The sequence below is a fragment of the Tursiops truncatus genome, chromosome 18, assembly GCF_011762595.2.
Source record: "Tursiops truncatus isolate mTurTru1 chromosome 18, mTurTru1.mat.Y, whole genome shotgun sequence".
Lineage (NCBI taxonomy): Eukaryota > Metazoa > Chordata > Mammalia > Artiodactyla > Delphinidae > Tursiops > Tursiops truncatus.
This window is the reverse complement of record NC_047051.1, coordinates 23,738,357-23,762,479: the sequence shown is the minus strand read 5'-3', so window position 1 is coordinate 23,762,479 and position 24,123 is coordinate 23,738,357. Positions and strand designations below refer to the sequence as shown.

General features: G+C 42.1%; 1 long non-coding RNA gene across 1 annotated transcript in view; it reads right to left on the bottom strand.

Moving 5' to 3' along the window:
- Positions 1-396: 396 nt before the first annotated feature.
- Positions 397-24,123, bottom strand: part of LOC141276968 (uncharacterized) — a 137,994-nt gene continuing 114,267 nt past the window's right edge. The window contains exon 3 of the long non-coding RNA XR_012327456.1: positions 397-679. This is a non-coding gene — a long non-coding RNA (uncharacterized lncRNA). The remainder of the gene's footprint in view (positions 680-24,123) is intronic.

Below are 24,123 nucleotides of genomic sequence, written 5' to 3'. Positions count from 1 at the left end.
AAACTATATGGTCTTTTATTACTTGTAAATTAGAATTAAAAGATAGAGGTGGCCATAGATCACATACATAAATTGAATCATTTACAGATAGAAAAATAGCGCTTCTTGTGTGCCGGACTCATCTTTCTAAACAGATTATAGGTTCATTAAGGGCAGGGACTATGCCTTACTCACCTTTATGGCCCGTCCCCTCTGCACCACCACCCACTGGCTCTAACATAGTACTTAGTACATGGTGGGTACACAAAATACACTACTAGGTGACTAGATCACCTAGCATATTTTACCTGGCTTCCCTTACCAGATTGTAGCTCCAGAGAGCAGGAATCTTGCCTGCCTTAGTCACTGTTGGCACATAGTACACACTAAATAAAGATTCGTAAAATGGTTGTTTTATTGAGCCCTTATTGAGCCCAGTGTCAGACACTGGCCTAAGTGCTTTAATCCTTAAAATAACCATGTGAGATACAGAAAGATTTTTCCTCTAAATCCACTTCTTCTCTCAGCTAGAGATGTGTAACTGCATCATGGAAGCCAAGAAGGCTTAGCTGCCATCAATTCTCCAGTAATCCTTGGACCACTCAATAGGAAAAGTCATGACTGGCTTAACCTGGTGCCCCTTAATGTTCACTAGACGTTACCTGGGATTATTTTCAACAGTCCTTCAGCGTCCAGAGATCTAAAGATGGAAATCAACAACCAAAACAGAGCAATGTAATGTCAATATGCAACATGAAATATTTATATTTTTATACATGTGAATTTTCTCATGTAGAAATGTACATGCAATCTACACAATACTTTACAAATAATAACTATATTTTGAATATGTAAATATATATATAATTTAATTTATAGTTTTAATTTTCAATAAATTATCTTTGGCCAATAAACTGCCCTTGTTTGTGTTTCTCTGTAACCTACAACCAATCAGAGATTTAGAAGATACTAAAGTAGTTACCAAGTTCATTAGGATTTAAGTCCAAGCTTCAGTTCACTGAAATTCACAGATATGACATGGTCGTTAAAGAGTCAGGAACCCAGGGCTTCCCTGGTGGTGCAATGGTTGAGAGTCCGCCTGCCGATGCAGGGGACACGGGCTCGTGCCTCGGTCTGGGAAGATCCCACATGCTGCGGAGAGGCTGGGCCCGTGAGCCATGGCCGCTGGGCCTGCGCGTCCGGAGCCTGTGCTCCGCAACGGGAGAGGCCACAACAGTGAGAGGCCCACGTACCACCAAAAAAAAAAAAAAAAAAAAAGAGGCAGGAACCCAGAATACAAAAATCAGTTCTATCTGGAGGAACAAAGCAGTTCTCAAAGGTAAAAAGAGTGGGAAGGGGTTTATGGCTAGCAATAAGAAATCTGGTCAGTTCTTTCCTATGTGCTTCATGCAGTCAAGACATAAAGGGCAAACCAAAGAAACCATGGTGATTAAGGACTTTTTTCCTCAGTTACCACTAGAAGACTGACATGTAAATGATACATAATCCAGTGTAATTGACTTTAATTTACTTAATATTAAAAGGAGACACAATATAGCTATGACTCATCTTAGTGTAATCAATTTCTGGTTTCTGAAGATACAACAAACAAAAAATAACTTTTTGTTTGGTCTGTAAGACCCAAAGAAGAGCCCATGGAGAGGCAGACACTTCTGTTCCCAGGAGCCTCTTGAATCAATTTTTTGTCTTTGTTGGTTCTCCTTCCTTCATTCTTCCTCAAACAATGAATGCATTTGAACTCCAGGTCTTTCCTGTGCTTGTGTGTGTGTGGTGGTAGGGATGGGTGACAAAAGGAAATGTCAGTCCTTTCTGGATTTCATCTAAATGAAAAAAAAAAAATCTCCTGCTTATTTAGGTACTTGGCTGAAGGGAGAGGCAGGAAGAAAGTACAATTCCAGCTCACATTTAATGAATATCTGTGCTGTGCCAAGCACCTTCCTCAATCTGCATATAACGAAATAAAGCTCAGAGAGGGTGTGAATTTGCCCTTGCTCCCACAGTCTGTGTAAGTGTATGTGCAAGAATCTGAACCCCAGGTCCCTGAATTCCAAGTCCATGCTCTTGCAGCACATGGACTTGCCAACTTTCTTCTTTTCAGAAGGATTGGTATTCTGTTCCCTTTGAGTAAGTGTGTTGACTGTAAAAGAATCATTCCACTTTCTCATTTTTCCAAGTGAAAAAATAATAGACAAATCACCCTCTGCAACCTTCCTGTATTAGTTTCCTGTCGCTGCTGTAACAAATTGCCACAAAACCTTAGTGACTTCATACGACACAAATGTATTCTCTTGAAGTTCCGGAGACCAGAAGTCCGAGGTAAGTCTGATGGAGCTAAATAAAATCAAGGTGATGTCAAGGCTGGTTCCTTCTGAAGGCTCCAGGGGAGAATCCGTTCCTGGGCTCTTCCAGCTTCTAGTGTCTGCCGGCATTCCTTGGCATGTACCACATCACTCCAATCTCTACTTCTGTGGTCACATTGCTTTCTCCTCTTCTGTGGTCAAATCATCACTGCCTTGTTCTCATAAGGACATTTGTGACGGCATTTAGGGCCCATCCTTATAATCCAAGATAATCTCCCTGCCTCAATATCTTTAATCACATCTGCAAAGTCCCTTTTTCCATATAAGGTAACATTCACAGTTTTGGGGGATAGGGACATGGATATCTTTGGAGGCCATCATTCACTTCCCCATACCATTCTTTTATTCTGACCACTCCAAGAATATAAATTCAGTGGTATGAAATGGCAACTATCTATCTCTACAGAAAGTATTTTAAGTTTTGAACCTCCATGTCCACTGAGTGTGGAAAACCAAATCTTGCTTTGTTGCTCTCTAGGTAGTTTGGGTCTTTCTCAGCTGCATTTTGCATTTGGTACCCTCACCATGAGTTTATTACTTAATGCATTAAAGAAGAACACCACCTTGACTGAGCCTGGTTGTGAATCAGATAAATAATCATAAGAACAGTTTAAAAAAACACCTTCTTAAAAAAAAAAAAAAAAACCTTCTTTTAAAATTGCTCATTTTAGGTAAATCCTTGCATAAGTCCGATTGCATGTTTCATCATTTAAATGTGGCAGCACTCAGCCTATTCCCTTTCAAAAAAATCTTCGATCTCTCACCATTACCTGCAGGACAGAGTGTGAATTTTCAGATCAACAATCAGGGCCTTGGATAGTTTGTCCTATCCTCCTGGTAAGGTGGCTCTTCTCTAGCCTTACACCACTGTGGAAGGTTGCAGGAGGATCTCAGCACATCACATGCATGGGGTAAGACCTCAGCCTCTCTGCCCCTGTTGGTCTCCACTCACACTATAAATGGCCGAAGACGCCGGACAAGGGAATGTGACACTCAGAGCTGCTCATCTGCCTCCACTGAGACAGCATCGGCACCAGCCTCATCATGCCGCATGTCCTATCCGTGTTCATCGCAGTCACTCCCCTGAAACCTGAAACCCGCACACCATGATCGCCCAGACTCCCATCCATGCGGGGCCCTGCTTGTCACGTAATCTGACTCAAGCTCCCACAGCTTTTCAACAACTCAAGCCTTCAGTATGCCCATGAAAGGCACTGTCTGCAATCAGCAAAGTATTCCATAGCCTCAACCCTCAACCTTGCCTTTGAAAAGAAGGGAGTTGCTGGATCTAGAGTACCTTCATTTTTATCTTTACTAGATATTGTAAACTGTTCTCCAAAAAAAAAAAAAAAAGGTACCAATCTCTTTTGAACCCACTTCCATCAAGCATTTGTCTTCACTGCATTCAAATGACTCTTGACTTGTCACTTCCCTCTTCACATTGATTGACAGATCCAGAATTCAGTTCTAGTGCTCTTTTTGCTCATTAGAGTGCCCCCCAAGTTTCAGCCTTTCTCTCCCTTCACTGTATACTCATTCTCCAGATGATTTCATTCAGCCTTATAGCTTGAAATACCATCTACATACGACTCCAAAATTTTTATCTACAGCACCAACCTGTCTCTGAAATCTGTACTTAGATAACCAGTCTGCTCCTGATTAGCACTAATCGGTTGATTCTCTCTCTGTGTTCCCATCTCAAAATTACCAATCATCCAGTTGGCACAGTCAAAATGTTTGGAATTACCCTTGATCTTTCTCTTACCCCCTATATCTAACCCATCAGCAAATCCTATCGGCTTTACCTTCAAAATATATCCAAAGTTCAACCTTTCCTCACACCTCCACTGACACACCTAGTACGAGCCTAGAAGAAAACTGGAGAGGCAATTTAGGGAAGTGGGTGGAGCATGAACTCAAATCCCAGCTTTGCCATGTATGTTCCACCTCTACACGCTTCAATTTCCTCATCCATAAGGTGGGGATTATAACAGTAAATTCCTCATAGAGTTTTGTTGGGGTTAAATAAGTTAATACATGTGAAGCACTTAAAACAGTATGTAGTACTCTGCCTGTTATCATCATCATCGCTATCATCATCATCACAATGGCCTAATAATTATTATCTCTGCTTCTGCTTAAGACTGCTTAAGACTTCCTTACTCTCTAATAGAATTATCTATCCTTTTCATAGATATTATCAATAAAATCAAAAGTTGGTTCTTAGAAAAGATCAACAAAGTTTACAAACTTTTAGCTAGAATTATTAAGAAAAAAAAAAGATAGAAGACTTAACTAAAATCAGAAATGGAAGTAGGAACATTAAGACTGACCTTAGGTGAATAAGAAAGATTGTAAGAGAATACTGTGAACAACTGCATGCCAAAAAATAGGATAACCTAGACGAAATGGACAAACTCCTAGAAACATACAAATTACCAAAACTGGCTTAATAAGAAACAGAAAATCTCAGCAGATCATCAACAAGTAAAAAGATTGCATCAGTAATTTAAAAAAATTCCCAATAAAGAAAAGTCCAGAACAAGAAGGTTTCAATACTGAATTCTGTGAAACTTTAAAGAATTAATACCAATTCTTCTCAAACTCTTCCAACAAATAGAAGAGGAGGAAGCACTTCCTCACTCGTTCCATAGAGCCAGTATTACCTTGATGCCAAATCCAGACAAAGACACCACAGGAAAGAAAACTATAGACCAGTTTATAAATAGATATAAAAATTCTCAACAAAATACTAGCAAACTGAATTCACAGCATATGTAATAAGGACTATACACCACGACCAAGTGGGAGATGGCTTTTTTTCACTCAGAATTCCTTGGAGATCCATCCAAGTTGTCACATCAATAACTCTTTCCTTTTTATTGCTGAGTAACATTCTGTGCCATCCATGTTCCACAGTTTGTTTAACCATTTATCCATTGAATGACAGTTGAGTTGTTTCTAGTTTTTTTTGTCTTATGAACAAAGTTGTTATGAATACTCACGTTCAGTTTCTGTATAAATATGTTTGCAAGTCTCTTGGATAAGTGCCCAAGATTGCAAAAAAAAGAAAAGAAAAGAAAAAAAAGACTTCCTTACTCTCTGTACTTCACATATCACTCAAAGGGATCCTTTTAAAGCATAATCATGTCATGAACACTCCAAGCCCCCAAATGGCCTCCAAGCACAGTTGGAATAAAATCTAAAGTCTTTATCCAGTAGAGCTATGCCCTGCCTACCTCTCTGATACCATATTTCAGTACTCTCCCTTTGCACATTATGCATTGTTCATTTCCAATTCAGCAATCATGCTGGTACTTCAGAGCTTCAGCACATAATGTTTCCTCCAGTTCAATGACTTTCCCCAAATGTTTGTGTGGCTCTTTCCATCACTTCATCCAGGTCTGTGCTTAAATGGCACAACATTAATGAAGACTTCCTTGATCTCATTCCCCAAAACAGTAGTTCTTATTAGGGCAGCCCAGAAATTTCTCTCTTTCCCCTTTTCTTACTTTATTTTTCTTCATGGCACTCACCACTTCCTGGTATTACTATGTATTCATTGTTGCTGTTTTTTATTAACTATCTTGTTCACTAGAAAATAAGTTCCTTTTAATCATGACTCATCTTGTCTATTATTACACTCTCCATGCCCAGAACAGTGCCTGGCACGTAATAAGAATTCAGTAAGTATTTGTTGAATAAATGGATGAATCTTCTCTCTTGCAGTTCCACAGTGCAAGTCCTCTGTTCTAGGTAGATGGGTTACTTGCTGTCTCCTGCGTCTACTTTGTCCATACTGCCTCTGTTCTTGTCCTTCTGGTCTACCACTGCTGGCAAACCCTTCCCAACCACTTCCAAATGTTACCTATCCTTCCAAATATTACCTATCTTTAAAGGCTCATTCAAGCCTCACCTCTTTCATGAAACTTTTCTCAGTGAAAGACAACAAAATCCACACCTTCTGAAAACCTATTTCATTCATTATATATGTCCTTTATACATATATTCTTAATGTTTTCATTTACTAGTTATGTGTAGGGTTAACTACACATTAGTTAACTATTCTAGCTACCTTCAGGGTTAACTATTTCATGTGTCTTTGACTTTACACTCTTCCAGAGAGAGTTCTGAGTCCTTCCTCTGCCCAAAATTTCCCAAACATCCTACATATACGTTTATGATAAATACTTTTGAATCAATGAATGAAAAAAATAAAATTAAAAGGTACCCTAGTAATGTGAGTGATAAACTTTCAACAAACTAGTTCCCAGTTTTAGATATATTTCAAACTTTAAAGAGGAAACTACTAAAATTAAGGTATTTTCTCTACCTGATCATTTCTTTCATTTTTCATGACCCAAGTCATGCATCACATCCTCAATCCACTCATGTATATATTAAGGTTATTTATTTGAGAACTTCTGTACTCTCCTCACAATGTTCCATTTCATAGATGAAGAAACTGGGTCTCAGAGGGGTTAAGCTCATATTCTAAAGGGGTAATAGAAATATAAACAGATAATTGCAAAACAATGTGATGTATTGTATAGAGAAATCTATGGGCTGCCCTAAGGACAGTGAGGATAATGCACTCAACTCTGCCTATCATACAGGAGGGTGGTATGGTCAGAGAGGATTCACAGATAAAGGTGATCTCAACTGCAGTTTGATGAATAAATGGAAATTACCTAGACAGGTGAAGAAGCCAAGGAAATAACCCATGCAGAAGTTCAGTGGCATGGTTAATAGAGAGAAAAATTTCAGTGTAGTGATGGGAGCTAATCCTTCTCACCGCTGCCACTACTCTTTGCAAATGCTTCTATCGCAAACATCATACAGTATTCTAACTGTGAGTTCAGGTGTCAGTTTCCATTACTAGATACTGTTCTTTTCCCTTGTATAACTCCCTTTGTACCCAGCCCTGTGCCTGTCACTGAGTTCACATTCCTTAATTTCAAGCTGTTTACGTGGCTAATGAGACTGCTAGCTGGATAGTTACGTGGAGATGCCATTTCCAGCTTGGCCCCTTTTACGGAATTTCCTTGTAAACAGCCATCTCTCAGTGGCAGCCACAGGGTGATCCGGACAGGAAGGAAGACACTACCAGACATGTGGTAGAACTGAGTAAGTTCTGAGCCTTTGGAAAGAGCACAGCCAGTTACCAGGTCCTGGAGGATGTTCTGCCCTTGAAGTGCTTCATCTATAGTAGACCCTTATCCAAGCCTCTGTGTATTGCAACATAATAATAATCAAAATAATAATAATATTAGATTGAGAAATAACAAGATGTGACTAGAAAATCACTTTGAAATACCTGAATTGGAAGATGTCATGCAGGATAAGATATACCTATTCTATGAAAAAAAGAATCCAAAATGCCCTGCTTCATGAATTAAAGTATATTTCTATTTTCTAATTCCTTTCCTTTTAACTGCAGGGTGACTGCTGGCAAGCTCTGCCCTCCACTGCCAGCTTCAGAACAAAGCCAAGAAATCAACATCATAATCACGCATTGTTTCCATAGCAAGCAATCCTGTAGCTCCGGGCAAAACAACACTTTCTAGATCCTGCCAGAGTGTATGTGGCAGAGAAAGATTAATTAGCCTCTCACTAATTGACAGTATTTCCCTTCACATCTGCTTGGGCCTGATGTGAGTTTAAATGTCTCTGTTTATGCGCCTGAGGCTGACTGAACACGTACAAAATTTAAACCCCTTCCCAAGTATCAGAGATGCCTAGGACCTGGGTCCCCTTTCTTTCAACGGTAGAGATGTCAGAAGAAGGCTTAAGGTGGTGATGAGTGCTTGGGGGCAGGCAGAAGTAGCCTAAGAGACCTGAGGTAGAGTTCTAGTTCTTTAAGAACCAGTCACATGGCTGGCAAACTATGCCTCACTTCTTTGGACTTCTCTTCTTGCTCAGGTGTTAGCTTAGATCGGTGGTTTTCTAACTTGTTTCCCAGAGTCCTAGAAGTTCCAGAGTTCCCTTAGGGATCTCCTAGGCTCTCGAGCAGTGCTATTCAATAGAGATTTCTGCTATAATGGAAGTGTTCTATCCACGTTGTCCAATAAGTTTGCCACTTGCCACTAGAGGCTGTTGGGTGCTTGACATGTGGCTAGTGAGACTGAGAAACTGAATTTTACATTTTATTTCATTTTAATTAATTTAAATTTAAATAGCCCCATGTGGCGCACAGCTTCCATACTGGACCATGTAACTCTGGAGGGTTTGAGTTGGGGTCTAAATGGACAGGGTCCAGGATTTGCCCCACTCCTGCCAATCAGAACACGTCTGCCTTTCTCTGTTTCCAGTAATATGCTGCCATGACGGCTTCCCTGAATAAAGCGTTCATAGCTAAAGAGCATTTGAAAACCACTAGACTAAAGGCCCTTAAATCTTGAAAGTTTCTAATCCCATGGTTCTAATCTCCCTTTGTATGCAACAAGGACCACACTCTCTATAGCGTGGAGTGGAGATAAGACAGCCTACTGTACCGTCACACCCCATTTTGCCTGGCTTGGGGGAAGATGCTAATGCAGCTTGATGTGTTCTCTGAACTGAAGAGCATCCTGGCTCCTTTGACGGATGTTCCCAGCTGCTCCATCCAAATTGCTCCCCAGGGGCTGCTCATGCATGGCTCTTTGTGGCTTTCGCTGGTCCTAGAGACTCAGACCACAGAGAAAAAAAGGATCCAGAGGCCAGAAACAAAATCCAAATGAAGTTAATTTTCTCAGCCTGTTAAGTCTCTATTCTCACACAGCTGGGAAGGAGGGGTCGAGGGTTTCCCAAGTGAAAGATGCCCAGAGCTCTGTCAAAGCCATCCCAGGATGCCCACCTCCAGAAACAAGGCCTAAGGTGACTGTTGCCCCCAGGGTTGGAGCTGGGTGGTGGCGAGTGCTGTGCACGCCTGCTGGGGGCGCGTGGTCAAAGCAGAGACTGTGAGTTGCACGTGGTGAGGTTTGGGGTGACCCTGTCAGGCTGTGAGCCCTGAGATGGGAGCCCAAGGAGGTCACACCATGTATGAATCTCACCTCAGTAAAGTATTTTTGTAAGATGACCAAGAAATGAGGTTGACAGCATTTCACATCCCAGAACTGCCTACAACATGTGTAAACCACACAAAATAAAGCTTGTCTCATAAAAGGTGCCAATATCTCTGGCTGTGACTCCTGAAGGGAAGGGAGGGAAGGATTACACAGTTCCTGGAGTGGCCATGTGGTGAGGAGCTGTAGGAAAGGAATGTGGGGGCTTTCCCCACGGAGGCGAAGGCTCACACAGCTCCTTCAATTTCACATCCCCAGACTCCCTTCGAAGCTTCCCCCCAGACAAAGGTAAGCGACTACCAGTAACCTTCCAGAAACCTTTTGTAAGAGGAAATGGCTGTAATTTTCCATCCTTCTCAACCACACTAAAACAAACAGCGGTGCCTGTTAAAGTTCAAGTCAATATTTTAACCGAAGAATACAATTGAGAGAACCACATCATCGAACATTTTTCCAACCCACTTTCTCACTTAGAGCAGAAACGGTTGACAGCAGTCTTGTCTTCTGCCAGGTGTTTGGGTGAGGACTTTGTGGAAATACAGAGTGTGGCATTTTGAGGAGGACTTGCTGCTAGAGTTCACTTCGTGGCTTTATCACATTTCTAGTTGTCTCTTCTTATCAGTATGTTAAATCGCTCTCACCAATAAAATAGGCATATTTTGCCTATGGTGCCCCATCCCTGCATTCAACAGCCCCATGCTTATTATTATTATTATTTTTGCGGTACGCGGGCCTCTCACCATAGTGGCCTCTCCCGTTGTGGAGCACAGGCTCCGGACGCGCAGGCTCAGCGGCCATGGCTCACGAGCCCAGCCGCTCCGCGGCATGTGGGATCTTCCCGGACTGGGACATGAACCCGCGTCCCCTGCATCAGCAGGCGGACTCTCAACCACTCCGCCACCAGGGAAGTCCCCCCATGATTATTCTTGAAGGGCTGGATAATGCTGTTTTCTGTCAGTAAGGAGGTGACTGGAAAGACCAGGGTCTCTCCACAGTGAGAACACACTTAGGCTTCTTTGCTCAGTAGCTGTGCTGGCTGCTTTGGGGGTGTCCCTGCTGGTGGCTCAGTTTCTAGGGGCCTGGTTTCTGAAGGAGATATGAAAAGTTAGGCTGTTGATGTCCATCAGCTACTAGCTATGCTGCCCTGTGGAAGCTGGACTTCTGCACGTCCAGCTCAGCCCTGTTTGAAATCCCACATGCCAGATGAAGAGCAGTGTATTCTGCCTTGCTTCTGAGTTAACTATTCCTAAAAGATGTAGGACAATTGCACAGTGTACCAAGAAAAGATTCTAGACTTGATTACAAGTCAAAATCTCTAACAGAGCTTTGAAACACCTTGTGGTAATAAGTACATGTCAAGTCTGGGGTTACCTTCTAGAGACTTTCTTTTGTAGTGTGAATATCCCTTTATTATGGGTTGTAGCCAAAGGGTCACAATTAGGGAAAGGCAATTTAGAACTAAAGGGTCCACATGGCTCATTACCTTCCTCTGAGCCATAGACCTCTGGTTTAATAAATCCAACCCACAGGGTAGGAATTATTTCTGAGAAAAGTCTGTGCCAGTGTTAGACTGGGAACATCTCTTTATGTCCCTTACACACTGAAGCACTAACTCTCTTCCAACTGTACAAATAAGCTCCTTGGAATCATTTCCCAGGATTTACTGAAATGATAAAAGTGGAAGCTACTGAGATTTTACAATAAAAGGAGAAATCTCAGGTTTGAAAAATGGAAAACTTTTTTTTCCAGTTCCATTAAATTACCTATATCGTCACAGGACACCACAGAGGATCTTGCTTGATACCTGCCTGGAGTCACATGAAATTTATTCTCCCGATTGTTCCCAAGGACGTGATTAATGATGAGTCAGAAAGTCTCCATGCAGGAAGTCTATTCTTTATGACTTTGACCTACTTTTCTGAAAATGGACTCAGAGAAGAGAGTGTCATTCAAAATGCCTGGAAAAGAGAGCAACTTAACCTGATTATGACAACCCCAAGGACTTGGGAGAGGGAGACTTCATGACCAAAAGCAGAAGTAGGAGTTTGGATTAATGTGAAGAAAAAGTAGGTAAGCAGTGGAATATACAGTTAAGAACACAAAACAAAACAAAACCCAACAAGCAAGTGGAAGGAGAGCCAGTTAGCGAGACACTATGGCGGTGTCTGGGTAATGATGTAAATACAGGCTGAACAGCCTCCTTACTACAAGCCTGTGAGACAATTAGGATAGAGGCTCACTCAAGAAAGCAAAAGAACTAGAGCAACTTGTAATTACAAAAAACCAAGCTGCTTGGGAGGCGACACTGGGCTATGGTTTGTTATCTTAACACTCACCACCATAATAGCATATGTTTCTCTAATTTGTAGAATGCCATCCTGTCAGTAAGATGTACACTTTATTTTCAAAGGGGTCTATGTTTGCCTTTTCCATGGATGCAGTACTTCCTTTCACAATTATTTAGCTGCTTGGGACATGTGCAAATGTGAACAGAACTACCACAGCACTGCCAAGGGCTTGGCTGCCTCACTGGGCACCCCACTTGGTCCAGGATGTTCCTTCAACCATCCTTCTCATGTAGCTTTTTCCCTCAGTGAACTCCTGCTCCTTTTTTCCCACTCTTCCAAGCCATGGTGGGGTTATAAGCAACTATAAAGAGTGCCTGATGCAGACGAACCTCTGCCGAGTGTGGGGAGGCTCAGAGATGGCAGCCATCACTCTCCTGCTGCACAAGGACAACTGGGGAGACAAGGAGAATCTTCATGGAGCCCAAACAAGTTAGCACAGAACATAATAAAATCTGGAGTTGAGTGTCACAAGCCAGAAGGAACTATATAGCAATTTGGAGGAAGAGGGTGTCAGTGAGAGTGAAAATGACCAAGCATGCTTCCTGGGTAAATAGAGGCAGCAGGACACAGAGAGATGAACTGTGTGGCTTTGGAGCCAGCCAGATGGCACTGAAGGAGTCACTCAGAGTCTCCAAGCTTTACTGCCCTTACCTTTTAAAAAAAAATAAATAAATAAGGGAAGTGATACCCACCCCACCATGTACTAAGGATGAAATTAAATAATTTATGTAATATGCTCAGCACAATGTTTGGTTCTTGGTAATTACACAATAAAGAAGACAATTACTATGGGACTTTAGCTGGACCTAGAAATTTAAGTAAGATTAAGGTAGATGGATAGGGAAAAGGATCATATTCCAAGCACAGAACGTACAGGAAATATAGTACACAGTTCTCACACATATGCATGTTCAGTTCTTACCCCTGTATATGCTCAAGAAAGACCTTTTTAAAATTTGTAATAATTTTATATTTATTAGAAAGTTGCAAAGACAGTACATGCTCTTTAGCTAAAGGTATGATGGCAATCATGTTGCAATATATAAAAGTATCAAATCAATATACTGTACACTGTAAACTTACACAGTGTTATATGTCAAATATATTTCAAGAAGGAAGGAAGGTAGGAAGGAAGGAAGGAAGGAAGGAAGAAAGAAAAGAAAGAAAAAGAAAGAGAAAGAAAGAAAGAAAAAGAAAGAAAGAAAGAAAGAAAGAAAAAGAAAGAAAGAAAGAAAAAGAAAGAAAAGAAAGAAAGAGAAAGAAGGAAAGAAAGGAAGGAAGGAAGGAAGAGAGGAAGGGAGGGAGGGAGGAAGGAAGGAAGGAAGAAAACATCAGGTAAATAGAACTTGAGAGGCATTCTATAGACTGCCTGACCAGTGCTTCTGAAAACAAAGTAATGATAATGAAACTTGTTTTTAATGATAAAATGATTGGAGGCAGAAAGAAGAGTTTGTTCCTGTAATGCTGAAAGGATCCCTGCATAAATTTGTGATGAGGGCTGATGAGTAGGCCAAGGGTAGGAGGTGTTAGGGAAGAATAAGCTAATTAAACACATTTCTTGTATTACCCTACACTATGCCCACCCTATATCAGCAATGATAACCTACGAAGTTGACATAAAAGGATAAAGACTCTGAGAACCTTCTCCCTATTCATGGAACCCCATGGCTTCATTGATCCCATTGCCCAAAGTTCCCCAATGTTATAGAACCAGGAACATTCACACACAGAGGGGATGTGTCTGTTTCTGAGGAAAAATCTCAGGGTTTCTTGAGAAAGCTAGCTGGTCTTATTAAATCATTTTAATAAGTAAGTTACTGATTATCTACTATATAGAATGTGTGCTAGAAATATAATTGTGAGTAAGAAAACCATAGTCTCTTCCTTCACATATTTTAGAGTCTAATGGACTACAGATGTAAATTAAATAAGTATGCAAATACAAATTTATGAATTGTGAAAAAGCCTATGAAGGACAAATTACATGGAGAAGTAAGAACATGTATGGGATCTGATCTGGTCAGGGAAGTGGGGAAGGACATCTATGAGGAAGTAACTCTTGCGGGGAGATCTGAAGGATTCAGGGGAATTCAACGGGGAATGGGAAAAGTGGTCCAGATTGAAGGAAACACAAATGCAGTGGCCCCAAGGCAGAAGGGAAGAGAGATGGTCTGAGAAACTGAAAGATGACATGGCCAGGTGGCAGATGGCCAGGTGGCAGACACCCAGAGAATAAGGGTGAGAGATGCAGCTAAAGATGAACACAGAGGCCGTGTTAAAGATTGCGACTTTCCTAAAAGCAACATGGGAAGCCACTGAAGTATTTGAAGGTCTCCCAGGCTTGGTGGGGAGAACACACTGAAGTGGAACAACACTGAAAATGTGGAGACCAAAAGTCTCAAGAGTCTTGGAGAGCAAGGATGCTAGCTTGACAGAGGGTGACAGTGCTGGTGATGATCAGAGGCGAGCAGACTTGAGAGAGATTTGGGAGGTAGACTCAGAAAGATGAGGGGGTAGATTACCTATTGGAGGTGAACAAGGAAGCAAGACAAATGTGACAAGGAAGGCCAATGACCTGAGAGGCTGGATAGTCAGGGGAAACCTTGGGTAAACAAGGGACCCAAGATCTTCCTGGGGGACAGTGGAGAAAAGCAAGGAAGGGGGAATCTACAATCTAAAGGGAATCCTCTGGCCTCCTCTGCTAAGAAAGTGCTGGAGTGTCCTGGGAGACTGAGAAAGAAGGCTGGCAGTGAGAATATTGGGGCCTGCCCACCAGTGGGGCAGAGAGAACAGGCTTGGAAGAGGTCTTAGAGGTGGTGGGGCACACGGTGGGGCAGTTCTTTGAGGGTCTGACAAGTGGCCACTAGAAGCGCTCAATGTGGCCAACACATGTCAGAGGAAGGTCACAGGCTGGTTTGTGGTTCTCAGAGCAGGAAAGTCTCTTTTCCACCAGGGACTGTATCTGCCCTAGCTTTATACTTGTTGTCCTTCAAGATGGGGTGAGCTACTAGAAGATCCTTGGTACTTGCTAACAATTACATTTAAAAATATTTTTTTTAATTTTTTTTAGTCTTTATTGGAGTATAATTGCTTTACAATGGTGTGCTGGTTTCTGCTTCACAACAAAGTGAATCAGTTATACATATACATATGTTCCCATATCTCTTCCCTCCTGCGCCTCCCTCCCCCCTCCATCCCACCCCTCTAGGTGGTCACAAAGCACCGAGCTGATCTCCCTGTGCTATGCGGCTGCTTCCCACTAGCTATCCATTCCACACTTGGTAGTGTATATATGTCCATGCCACCCTCCCGGCCTGTCACAGCTTACCGCTCCCCCTCCCCATATCCCCAAGTCCATTCCCCAGCAGGTCTGCGTCTCCATTCCCGTCCTACCCCCAGGTTCTTCATGACATTTTTTTTTCTTAAATTCCATATATATGTGTTAGCATACGGTATTTGTCTTTCTCTTTCTGACTTACTTCACTCTGTATGACAGACTCTAGGTCCATCCACCTCATTACAAACAGCTCAATTTCGTTTCTTTTTATGGCTGAGTAATATTCCATTGTATATATGTGCCACATCTTCTTTATCCATTCATCCGATGATGGACAATTAGGTTGTTGTACTTACAAGATTTCCAAAGCACTGAGCTGGAAACATTCGCAAATGAGTGGGGATTTCGCCAGGTCACAAAGAGCATCTTCAGGACAAGACCATACCTTGTGTATCTCTGCATCCATAGTGTCAAGCACGACTGAGTGAATAAATGAGTCCTGGTTTTAGGTTGGGGTAACAAGTACACTGCAGAAGACCTCAGGTGAGAAATAAATCAGTAGATGAACTTGGCAAAATTGAAAATAACTTCCAGTACTGTTTGTGTGTGGGTGTGTATGATAACCTAGAAGCCTGGTGAAATAGGACCATGAAGGCTGAATTCATCCCCGTTTCTATTTGTTGCTTACTTTTTCCCCTCCAAGCTGGAATAAAGCCACGAAGAAGAGCCAAGGACTAACTCCCAGATGAAGCTAATGCTCCTTAATGCACAGAGGTTGGTTTGCCCTTTCTCACCGGCAGCTTTCAGAGGAACTGCATCATCAACTGATGACAGTCTTGTCCTTCTCCTCCTCCAACCCATGACTGTAACATCGGGAAGCAGAGGGCACCAGATGCAGAGGCATGATCCTCCCGTCACGCAAGGAACAGGGATCAGTGGTTGTTTGGAGGTGTGTTGCAAACCAGCCCGTGAAGAGCAGTTTCATCTTTCTTCTCCGTCCTCCACATGAGACTTCGTTTCCAAGCATTGGATTTGGGTTGCCTCAATCCCCAGACAACCCAATGTAAAGTGCTGCCTACATATCTGAGATCAGGTCTCTGGAGGCACAGTTAATATGCTTATGACGTGTTATTCCTCCAAGTCCTGTCTGTCCCCATTACCTACATATCTTATAACTTTTGCCATCCTTTATTAGGAGTATTTCTGTTCACTCCTCCATTTTCTCTTTCCTCAGACAGTGGTATCACATGACTCACATAGGTAAACATTTATTTAAAAATCTACATGATCAGAAATGCAAATTAAAACAACACAGATATTTTCTTGCCAATCAAGTCTGCAAAGTTCTTTTTATGTTAATACCTAATGATGCCAAGTTTCAAAGGAAATGGGTACTGTTGGCAAGGATATAAATAGCTCAACCTTTCTGGAAGGTAATAGAGTAATTTTATCCTATGCCTTGAAAGTATGCATATCATTTGACCCGGCAGTTACACATTGAGGGTCTATGCTAAGTCTCTAAATTTAATCTCAGAATCATTTTGTGAGGTAGTTATTATTACTGTTATCCTCATTTACCAAGGAGAAAACTGAAACTCAAAAAAGGGTGAGTTACTTGTTCAAGGTTACACAGTAAATATGTGGCCGGAAAGGGACAAAATGCAGATCTCAAATGTGATTCTTAAATCTCAAATGATGTGAAAGGCCGTGATCTTACAGTTAACACAAGAATTTTCATCTAAGCTTTACTTATATAATAGGGAAAAACTGACAGCAACCTGGATATGCAACAATAGAGAATCGATTTTTAAAATTATAGTGTAACCATACAGTGAAAACGCATATATTCTTTAAAACGTTGTAGAAGAATATTTAATGATGTAGAAATGTTTATAATACACAATTTAGTCTACAACATAATGCACAGTATCTCAACTTTTTAAAAATAACTGTATACACATGCATAGAAAAAAGATCCAAAGAATAGATATCAAAATTTTAATAGTGTTAATCCTTTATTGCTAGAATTTCAAGACTATCTTCTTTCTTACTGCCTTTTTTTGTAATGTCATGCATTTTTTCATCATGCATTTTTTTAGCAAGAAAACAAAATTACTAAAAAGGATGAAAAAGCCCATGTTTCCCTTCCTTTAGCCTGGATGAACTCTAGATCTATAATAATAGGTAACAGCCTCCATTTATTAAAGCATCTGCTACCTGTCTGGCAAGTAGACTTTTTAAGGGACAGTTCATTTGTCACTATCAACCCTAATACACCCATGTTACGAATAAGAAAACTGAGGTACAGAGAGTTAATTTGCCAAAGATCACACAGCCAAGAGGCAGGGCTGGGACTCTAACCTTTCATGTCATTGCAGAGTGTGTGGTGCCCTGCAATTGGTGGTGAGAATGAGGATCTAACAACCAGTGCGTTTGGATTCAGATTCCTGAGCTACTGTAAGTAGTTTCTGGCAGGAAAGAGGTCTCTGCAGAAGGCACCCCTTTGCCTTTACACTAACCTTAAACCAGGCACCCCAATGCTCTACTCGTCTCCAGCCCAAGCACACCTTTCAAATCTTCTGATCGCACAATACTTTGCCTAACTTGTTGGTTCTTTCCATAGATCAAAGAAATAGAAATGAAGAATAAGTAATTAACTGATGACCAGATCTCTTCCCTAGCTTCCCCTTCAGTAATCTCCTGGACAAACTTGAACAAGATAGCCTCTGAAGAAAAATCACAAGTCGACAAGCCTGCACACAGAGGGGGACAGCAATGACTCTGAACCCCTATCTCAATGATCAACTGAGGTTACTCCCCTATTTCCCTTTAAAAGCCTTCATGGCTGAGCAAAACCTTCGGAGGTGGCTTTTGGGGACACTGAGTCCACCATCTCCCCAGATTGCCAGCGTTAAGCACCTTCCCTTTCTGCCAGCGTTTGTCCCTCTCTCTGAGCATTGATTTTCAAGTGGCAAGCAGCCGGACCTGATTCGGTAACACTACTTGCTAGCTGTGTATGAGGAGTGATTTGCTCTGTATCTCAATTGCCTCTTATGTAAATTTGTATAATAACGGTGTCTACTACGTAATGATGAGGATTAAATGAGTGAATTATTAAGGCGCTTGGAACAATACGTGACAGGTAGCACCCTAAGTGCCAGCCTTAGGAAAAGGGCCCTACTGGTTGGTGCTGGCAGGTATATCACGGAGCCAAATACATCTCCAAATGCAATCAATTTTGGCCACTTAACTGGGTGACCTTGAGCGAGTCACTTATCTCTCTGTTCCTCTGTTTCATTATCTCTTGTGTCAAGTGTCCTGAACATGGTACCTGCTAATGATGACAATTGTCCCAACCATGCTACGAGCCCTCCCTGTGTTTCTCCCTGACACTGTGACACAGTCACTGGTTAGGAACCCACCCCTTTGCTCAGGCTGAGTTGTACCCTGAACTGTGCCGAAGGGCAATTTCCAAGCTCCATGTGAAGAAGCTTGAAAACAATGAAACCTGTACTCTGTTCCTGATCTTTTCCAGGAGACAGATTCTGTTCCGATTCTGAAGCAGGAGAGGAAGTTCAGCTATGTAACTCCTTTCTGCTTTACTTCAATAACGACAACAACAACAAAATCCTCAGTTTTGCCAGAAACAAGAAGCCCAGAAATGTTTTGCTTCTTTTGATAGTACTAAAGAAAAGTCCCATCTGCTTGCCATTTACCTCCGGAGTCTGGAAGCGCTGCAATTCTCAGAGCAGGGGCAGAGATGGAGGAAGCTGTTTAATGGCTGCAAGGGTTTGTGCCTGTGTATAGCATGGGAAAATAAAAACCAGCCACCACTAAGGTGTCTGTGCCTTCCGCTCCCGGGGAGGGGAAGGGAAGGGAAGAGAGGAACGGTGTGGGCATTCCAGAGAGCAGCAGCGTTCTGTGTTATTTTTTTTTTCTTTTAAAATTAGAAGACTCTAATGCTTGCTATCTTCCCAGCCCACTGTTCCCTGGGCTCTCTGTCTCCCCACTCTGCCAAGACACATATTTCTCCTTCTCTGGACCAACCTGAAGGTGTGATTTGGGAATGGCACTAAACAAACAACCCTGATTCCGGCCCCCTGCGAAGCATCCAGACCCAGAAAAGGCTCCAGAGGGGAGTGGCTGGAAGGATGTGGCCTGGCCCAAGAGCATCCCTGCTTAGGAGGATTCTGGAGAGGCCATCTCTTCTCCACACTTCTGGCTTATTTGGGGCTTGTGGTGGTGCGGCGGGGGTGCCCACCGCAGACTAGACGGTCAGTCGTGGAATGGAGGGCTTGAATCCACTCCCATCAAGGCTGACCTGAGGCTGGGTCCATTCTCCTGATGGTGAAGGAAGGCCCTGGCTGGAAGACCACATACAGACCTCTTCTTAGTGAGACCCCATGTCCCAAATCATTTCCTCAAGACATGGCCTCAGGGAAGGTCAATGCCCTGGAGAGTGTGGGAGATCATGCAAGGGCTGCAGAAAGAAAAGACTGCTGAATTGAAGATGGATGCTTTAACAAATGTGTCCTAAGTAAGAGCAAACCAGAGATGGCCTAAGGCAGGAGTTCACAAACTAAAGCTTGTGGACCATACTCAGCCCACTGCCTGCTTGTGTGCAGCCCTCAAGCTAAGAATAACTTTTATGTTCTTAAATGGGTGAAAAAAATCAAAGGATAACAGTATTTTGTAATGCATGAAATTATATGAAATTCAAATATTAGTACCCATCAGTAACGTTTTATGAAAACCCAGCTGCACTCATTCATTCACATATTGACTGTGGCTGCTTTCATACTACAATGGTGGAGTTGAGTAGTTACAACAGAGGCCATCTGGCTCCCAAAGCCTAAAATATTTCTTACCTGGCCCTCGATGGAAATAGTTTGCCAACCTGTATTCCATGGCGGTGGTTTTCAAACTTTAGTGTACATCAGAAATCACCTGGAGGGCTTGTTAAGACAGATCGCAAGACCCATCTCCAGAGTTTCTGCTCCAGTAGGGCTGAAGTGGAGGCAGAAATCTGCATTACTAATAAGTTCACAGGTGATGCTGTTGCTGCTGGCCCGGGGTCCACAATTTGAGAACCAGTGTACTCCCAGGGACACAGATGGTACAAAGAAAATGAGAGGAGACGCTGAGGAGGGTAGGTTCCGTGGGAATATTAAAGCTGGAGAGACAGGGAAAGGAATTTTCTAGGGAATGAATGTGGGTTTGAGTATACTTCTCAGCAAGCACACACAGGAAAAGTGCAGACGGAGAGAAAATTTAAAGATCTACAACTCTGATGGAAAGGGACACTGCTTTGATTAAGATGTGTGGACTGAAGGAAACAAATTTCCTTCAAGCTCATTGCTTCACTTGGCTTTTAACAGTCTCAGTGTCTCTACCTGTGATAAGAAAGGGTTGATTATAAAAGGGCTAATTGGACATATGAAGACATTAGTTTTTAACCTTTTGAAGTAAGGTTATTTAAATTCCTTTGGGATTTCTTACACCCCTCTCTCTCAGGAGAAAGAACCAGTTACCGCTTTTGGTTCTCTATTGCTGCATAGCAAGCCATCCCCAAACGTTGTGGTTTAAAACACAGTAACTCGGTTTTGCCCAGGATTCGGTAACTGGGCTGGGTTCAGCAGGGTAGCCAGATTTCTCACACGGTGGTTTAGGGCTCCCAAGATCACAAAAGCAGACGCTGCCAGGCCACCTTAAGGACTAGGCACAGAACCGGCACAGCATCACTTCCATGGCAGCCACATTGTACTGGTGATGGAGAAGGACAGGCCAGTCCAGGTTCCAGGGGGCAACACCAATGTCACGGGTTAGGGCAGCATTTGGGAAAGATTTCCATAAAACCAAAGGAAAATAGGTAAATAGGAAAGCTCCCCTGCTAATAGACGGCCCTACAGGGACAAAACTAAGACTTATGGTAACTTTGGGGGGTGGAATCCTAGGACAGAAAGCACTGGAAGTTCTTCAAGAGCATTCACGGATGTTTTCCTTTTTTATTTTTTAATTGTGCCCACACAAGTTCTAGAACAGCCTACTTCCACTTTGACTAAATTCACATAGTTACTGACAATTATCTTAATTACACATTCATGGAAAACTCACAAAGAGGTGGAATAAGATTACCTTTAAGTTGTGCTATTGGTGAGGCTTTTTTTTGACTGTTTTTTTTTAAAATACAAGCACACTGTATATCCCCTTTTGAATGTTCTAAAGGCATCTACATACTGGAGCTTGTATAGGGGGAGAAGGAAAGACTTGAAACAATTATTTTCTTCCCAGTATTCCTTAATTCTTTGTTTTCATATTTATCAATGTATTTAATTACAAAAAAGTGTTTATTCAATACACATTGTACTGTACCTTGTATTTTCATTTAATGATTCTGTCCATGTGAGCATATATAACTATATCACTCTTTTTGATGGTTATGTAGTATTTTGTTATATTATCTAGCTAATCTCCAATTGTTAGACCCAAGAGAATTAAAAACATATGTTCACACAAAAACTCATACATGAATATTCACAGCATTGTTCATAATAGCCAAAAAGTGGAAACAACACTAATGACCATCAACTGACAAATGGATAAACAAAATGTGTAATATCCATAGAACAGAAAATTATTCTGCCATGAAATTAAAAAAGAACAAAGCACCAATAACACCCTACAACACAGATGAACCTTGAAAGCGTTATGCTAAGTGAAAGAAGCCAGACACAAAAGACCACATATTTTAATGATTCCACTTACACAAAAGGCAAACCCATAGTAACAGCAAAAAGATTAGCACGCCTTCATTCTTGGAATACTCTCCTTTCTTGGCTTTCACAATACCATTCTCTTCCGGAGTTCCTTGCTACCTCTCTGACTGATTTGGTTTCAAGTATGTCAGCCATCACCCCTCCTTACACACTGTGGTCCTCGGTGACCCTCGTATTCTCTCACCCATATGCTCTTTCTTGCACACAGCTCAGAACTGCTGTGACAAGTTTGCTGACTCTATGACTTCCCAGATTTATTCCTCCAGCCTTTTCCTCCTCATGAACTCTAGACCCTCTTGCCGTTCTTGAGTATTTCTTCTTAGACGTCCCTCGGGTTCAAAACAGAATTCATCATTTCCTAAACCATGACTTTATGCTTTTGTAGATGTTGCCTCCTCCACCAGAATGCCCTTCCCACTTCTCTGCCCTGTGAACTCCTACTCATTTTTCAAGATTTAGCTTAAATTTTACTTCCTCCCTAAAGCCTTCATGGGCTACTTGGTTTCGATAATTAGCTGCCTCCTGTGTTGCCAAGCACTTTACATATGTCTTTCGCACATTCGCCACATTGTGTTTAATTATTTTGTCTGACTGATCGCCTCAAAGGCTGCCATTTTGTCTTACTTTTTTTGTATCCAGCAGTTAGCACAGTTGCACGGGAGATAATAACAGTGATTACAGCTAACACTTCTATCGTGCTCACTGGATACCAGGCACCATTTTGAGTAATTTTACTCATATTAATTCACTTAACCTCCCCATTCACCCTTTGCGGCAGGCACATTTCTATGCCAATTTCTCATATAGATAAACTGAGATTAAGAAAGTTTAAGGAATTTTCCCAAGGTCACACAGATACCAAACGGCAGGGCTGGGATTAGACCCCAGACATTCTTGCAACAAAGTCTGTCCTTTTTTTTTTCTGGCTGCGTTGGGTCTTCATTGCTGCACGCGGGCTTTGTCTAGTTGTGGCGAGCGGGGGCTACTCTTTGTTGTGATGCGCAGACTTCTCATTGTTTTCCTTAAAGTCTACTGATTGTAAATGTTAATCACTTCTGAAAAATACTCTCATAGCAACATCTAGACTAGTGTTTGGCCAAACAATGGGGCACTGGAGCTCAGGCAAGTTAAAAATTAACCATCACACTGTCCGTAGCCGTAGCTAACCATGGTTGAGAAGGGAAAGTCTCAGAGGCAGTGAATATATAAACTACCTCGAACTGAGGAAAACTTTCGTTACCTTAGGGGCTATTTTGTACGCCATGGTCTAAATTTATGAAGAAACATGCTTAAAGCTGCCTTATATTCTTTTTCCTTGTCTGAGACATCCCATACCACCTCTCTCCATTGTCCCCAAGTACTCCTTCCTGCCATCAGACAGTTGTTTCTACCACTGAACCTCCCAGGACACCTTTCCTATTCATTGTCACAAACAACATGTCTTCCTGATGAAAAGCAGTCATTGAGAACACTTGTCCTACACCATGTTTTTGCAACTCTTCCCATTTAAGTTTCAGCCTTCTCAGATGCTCCACAACTCATAGAATTATGAAACTTTAGAACTTGAGGGGCAATTTAGTCAAATTTCCTCATTTTACTGGTGAGGAAACTGGACGCGGTGACGTCTCTGAATTTGAGGTGGAAGCAGGAATAGAATTCAGGTCTGTTCTGCCAGCCTCGGTGCTCTTTACGCTTGATAGACAAGAAAGAACCAATGCATACTGGAAGGGAAACTAGCCTGGGAGGAGATAGGAGAGGATGCTCTTGATATAACAAGCGGATTTTGCTCAAGCTTTTTAATCTCCCTGAGCCTCAATTTCTTTATTTGTTAAGTGGCTCAAATTGGTGCTTCTCAAACTTTAATACACATACGAATCTCCCAGGGATCTTTTTAAAACACAGACTCTGATTCAGTAGGTCTGGAGTATGGCCTGAGAGTCTGCATTTCTAGCCAGCTTCCAGATGATGCTGATGCTGCTGGTCTTTTAAGTAGAAGGGCATAGATGATCTGTAAGCCCAATCTGAGCCTTAAAATTCTATGATTTGGGGCTTCCCTGGTGGCGCAGTGGTTGAGAGTCCGCCTGCCGATGCAGGGGACACGGGTTCGTGCCCCGGTCCAGGAAGATCCCACATGCCGCGGAGTGGTTGGGCCCGTGAGCCATGGTTGCTGAGCCTGCGCGTCCGGAGCCTGTGCTCCACAAAAAGTTATATGATTTGGTGATTCCATGGTTAAGGACAGCAGCATCAAACGTATGTAAAATAGGCAGTCTGGGGGAAATATTAAATTTTACCTGTACTTCTCTGTACACTTTTTTTCAC